General features: G+C 49.4%; 1 pseudogene; it reads right to left on the reverse strand.

Moving 5' to 3' along the window:
• Positions 1 to 929: 929 nt before the first annotated feature.
• On the reverse strand, positions 930 to 1,609 carry LOC101127015 (pseudouridine-5'-phosphatase-like; annotated as a pseudogene).
• Between the last annotated feature and the right edge of the window lie 3,161 nt (positions 1,610 to 4,770).

The following is a 4,770-nucleotide window of genomic DNA, read 5'->3' on the forward strand; positions in this document are numbered from 1 at the left end:
GTGGAAACGAATTTGCCAGTGGCTTGTTCTGTCCTTCACATGCATTCCTATGGTTCATCTACAGCTTCCAGAGTTGACGAGTAGCTGAAAAATACACCATCGATGATACAGCTCAGAGGCAGGCAATGAGTAAAGATCCAGAGATATTTTGAGGTAACAAAAATAATTTTAACGCTAGTTAATGAGGAAAATTATTTCTTAGTGCTCATCAAAAACATGACTTTCCCACTCAGGTTTATTTGTAAATCAGATAGAACTACCATCTCACTTTATCAGTTCTATCCAATGTTAACATTAACACCAAGAAGAGGAAGCAGTATATGATAGAAATATATGTGTATGTGTGTGTATATATATATATGTATATATATATATATGTGTATATATATATATATGTATATATATATATATATATACACACACACACACACATGCACACATAAATTGTATACATATATGGATAGTTTACATTTCCCAGGCAGTGTTCAGAAAAACTAAAATAAAAAAGAAACAAACACAAATATAATTTTATTTTGTCTTAGGACAAATATAATTATTTGTTCTTAGGAAAATCATATATTTTACATATATATATACACATACATATATATAATGCCTACATGCATATTAATATATATGTATGTAAGTACATTCACTTTATCATATGCTACATCCAGTTGATTTTTTAGATGGTAATTCAAGTTTGATCTTTGTTCTGGGCTACTGTGTTTTCTCTTAACTGTCAAGTTACGTCTTATCAATACTTTAGAGAGTGGGTCAAGGCAACACGGGATGAAAAGGCAGACTTCAGGAGGCTAAAATCACTGGTGATGTAGGGGGCAATGTGGGAGTTATCGACTTCCTCTCTCTTTCCCCCAGTAGTGTTGACCATGAGAGTGGCCTGGGAGGACCACCATGTAGACTCCCTCTCACTCATAGTGGGGCAAACCAAACAGCTGGGGCTGGAAGTCCTGCAGGGAACTCAGCACCAGGGTGGCCTTTCTGGTCAGGTCTTGGCTCAAGTTTCCATCTAGAACCATGACCACCTGCATCCTGGCAGCCAGGGCTGCCTCCACCTCGTTGGGCGCATCTTCAAAGACAAGGCACTCCTCCACGGGAGGAGGAAGAGAGAACCTCCTGGCACAAGTCAGGAATATGGCAGGGTTGGGCTTGCTGTTCTTCACTTCGGGTCGTCTCCCAGCATGATGTGATGGAACAGGCTGAAGAGTTCTTGTGCCTGCTTGTCTTCACCTCAAAGGATGCAGACTCTGAGCTGGTGGCCACGGCAAAGGGGATGTTGTGTTTCTGAAGGTGGAGGATGAGTTTCTCAGCCCCCTGGCATGAGCGCTGCAGTGGGGAACACATCCCTTGGCCTGGCTTGGCTTTCTTCCAACACCTCTTCCACCAGGAGCTGCAGGACGTCCACGACCACCTGCGCCACCTCCAACGCCTTCTTACCCATGACCAGGGACTTCACATCCCCAGTGTATTCCTTTTCATAGCGATCACATATGTCTTGAAACACCACTGAACAGAACCTTTCAGTGTCCAGAAGCAGGCCACCCATGTCGAAGAGGAGGTGGGTGGTGGGCCGCAGGGGTACAGCCATAATGCCTCTGCCTTGGGCTGCACTGGGGCAACCAGGAGGTGCGCACATACCCACCAGCCCCGCACACGCACTGCAGGTTCCCGCAAAGGACTTCTAAGTGGAGCCTGCAAATCAGTGTCACTTGCTTAATGTCTTTTTTAAAAATCTAGACTGGGTGCAATGGCTCACGCCTGTAATCCCAGCACTTTGGGAGGCCGAGGCAGGTGGATCATGAGGAGATGGAGACCATCCTGGCCAACATGGTGAAACCCCGACTCTATTAAAAATACAAAATTGGTTGGGCGTGGTGGTGCGCGCCTGTAGTCCCAGCTACTCTGGAGGCTGAGGCAGAAGAATCACTTGAACCTGGGAGGTGGAGGCTGCAGTGAACTGAGATCGCACCACCACTCCAGCCTGTGTGACAGAGCAAGACTCCATCAAAAAAAACCCAAAAAAACCTATAACTATGGGGAAAAAACATGTATCAGGGCCTCCTATGATCAGCTGGTGCCCCAGCCCTGGAAATTATGGGGGTGGCGGCTATGTGTGTCCATATGTCTGTTGGTGTGTGTGTGTGTGTGTGTGTGTGCGTGTGTGTGTGTCAGAATGTCTGTCTCCCTGGGGTGAGGCTCTGGATGTGGGAGATTGGGGGCATCTTTGTGAGTGGGTCTGTGTCTGGGCACATGCATATGTGTGTGGGTGGTGTCGTGTAGCCAGAGGCCTGATTAGGTCAGTGCTCCCCTAGCCATGGGGCCCTGGCAGGTAAGCCCTCTCCCAGCCTAGCCCAGGCCCATGCCACAGAGGAAGGAGGGCCCATCTTGCCTCATCCCAGATGCCAGGGCCGTTCCCTTGTCCCTCACCATGAGCTCTAATCCCGTCACTAATCGTCTCCCCAGCTCTGGGACAATGGCAGCCTTGAGGGAGGCCTGGCAGCTTCAGATGCTGGGGTAATCCATGGGCTGCTGATGCCTGGCCCTGGGCATGCCAGAGACGCCCCTTTGCCCCCAACCCACCCTTGGATGTTCCCACAGCACACTTATGGCTACCTAAAGCCTTGCTGCCACCCTCTCCAGGCTCAGTGTGCTGATGGGGAAACCAAGGCACAAGCTGTTAGGGTTTGAAGGCCTGGCTTCTTGCCAGGCCTTGGGTACTGTGTGGCCTTGAACAAGCCACAACTCCTCTCTCAACCTCAGTTTATTCATCTTTACAGTAAGGAAGGGGTTGGATGCTCTGACCTCTAATCTGATGTCAACAGTCTTTGAGTGGTCAGTTCCTCCAGATTCACCCTGAGCAGAAAACGTGGGCTGGACTGGCAAGGGAGCCCTACTCCATGACCCCACTCCCTGGGGAGGCAGTGATATAGGAGGTCTGCTGGGCACTGCTCACCTCCCAGAATCCTCCAATCCCAGATAAGGAAGTAGAGGCCCAGAAAGATGAAGTGACCTGCCCAAGGGCACGTGGCACACGTGGAGCTGGACTTGAACCCTATCTTCCTGAGTTCAATTCTCTTCCTTGCTCCTTCTCACCACACTCAGCAGTGGAATGCAGTGTTCTCCTTTCAAGAAAGTGAGGCTCAAGGCTACAGAGTCAGAAAAGAGCAGAGGGAGGTCTTCGATTCTGGGCCCACAGCTATTGACCCCCCGGGACCTGCCAGACAGCCTCACCCTGGGAAAATGAAGCCACACAATGTTCCCCACACCTGTGTTCATACCAGTACCCACCTACCTTGCCTTCTCCCTTCTCAGCCCACTCTCAGCTCGAGTAGCATGCGGAGGCCTCCCAGGGATCTCACCACCATCTGCACCCTTGGCCCCCCTCCCTTGATGCCTTAAAGTTCATTTCTAGGATAGCTGTCCTCACGGCATACCAATTAGGTGAGGAGGGCCACCTTTAATATGAGCCCATTTTGCAGATGAGAGAACTGTGGCTCTGTGAGTTAAGTCACTCAATTGTGAGTGACAGAGCCAGAATTTGGACCCAGAAATTTTGGCTCCAGAGCCTTTACTCTAGGAACTAATGCCCAGGGGTATTTCTCCTCATCAAGTCCCTCCCCTGCTCTGATCCCTTCCTTGGCTTCCCATCACCCTCACCAGGGATATCAAAAGGGCTGCACATCATATTGCCTTGGGGGCTTGTTAAACGTCCCCCTAGGTGCTTGTCAGTGGAATCAGGGTTGCCAAAGGTGAGGCCAAGAGATATGTATTTTAATGAATCCCTTCCCGTGGGCAGGCCCAATCCCTGACCTGGCTTTGGTGCATGAGGGGATATGGGGACGCCTGGGGAGCTTATGGGTGTGTCAGAGTCCCCTGTGGGGTGGGGATCAGGAAGGAGGAGGAGAGACGAGGCAGGCCAGAAACAACTAGGTAGCATTTTCCTCTCTTCCAAGAGGCTAGGCTGGGCAGTGGTTAAGACAATGAGTGTTAGACGGTCTGGCTGGACTCCTGTGTGACATCCGACAAGCTGCTTACCCTTGCTGAGCCTTGGCTTCTTGAGTGTAAGAAGAGGAAATAATAACAGCACTGATCTCACTGGGTCTTTGTGGTGACTAGATGTGCTCATATACAGCAGGTGCCTTGTACACGGTATGTGCTGAATAAATACTAGTGTTAGTTTTCTTTCCTCTTCCTTCAAACAAATGCCTTAAAAACACTGGGGATACCCAGCACAGATGAGGCTATGGAGCAGCAGCATTGACCACGTGCAATGGCATAATGCTCAGGGGAACCATAGCCATAGAGAGTATGGCTAAACATGCGCATGCATGCTGTGCTCCAGCAATTCAGCTCCTTGTTATTTACCCAAAAGAAATGAAGAATAAAAACATAGGCCCAAGCTGGGTGGTGGCTCATGCCTGTATTCCCAGCACTTTGGGAGGCTGAGGTGGGAGGATCACTTGAGGTCACGAGTTTGAGACCAGCCTGGCCAACATAGTGAAACTCCGTCTCTATGAAAAATACAAAAATTAGTCAGGTGTGGTGGCAGGTGCCTGTAATCCGAGCTACTCAGGGGGCTCAGTCAGGACAATTGCTTGGGCACAGGAGGCAGAGGTTGCAGTGAGCTGAGATCACACCACTGCACTCCAGCCTGGGTGACAGAGCAAGACTCTGTCTCAAAGAAAAAAAAAATGTCCACAAACAAGAGTGTTCATAGCAGCTTCGTTCATAATAGCCAACACCTGGAAA

The sequence above is a fragment of the Gorilla gorilla genome, chromosome 21, assembly GCF_029281585.2.
Source record: "Gorilla gorilla gorilla isolate KB3781 chromosome 21, NHGRI_mGorGor1-v2.1_pri, whole genome shotgun sequence".
Taxonomy (NCBI): Eukaryota; Metazoa; Chordata; class Mammalia; order Primates; family Hominidae; genus Gorilla; species Gorilla gorilla.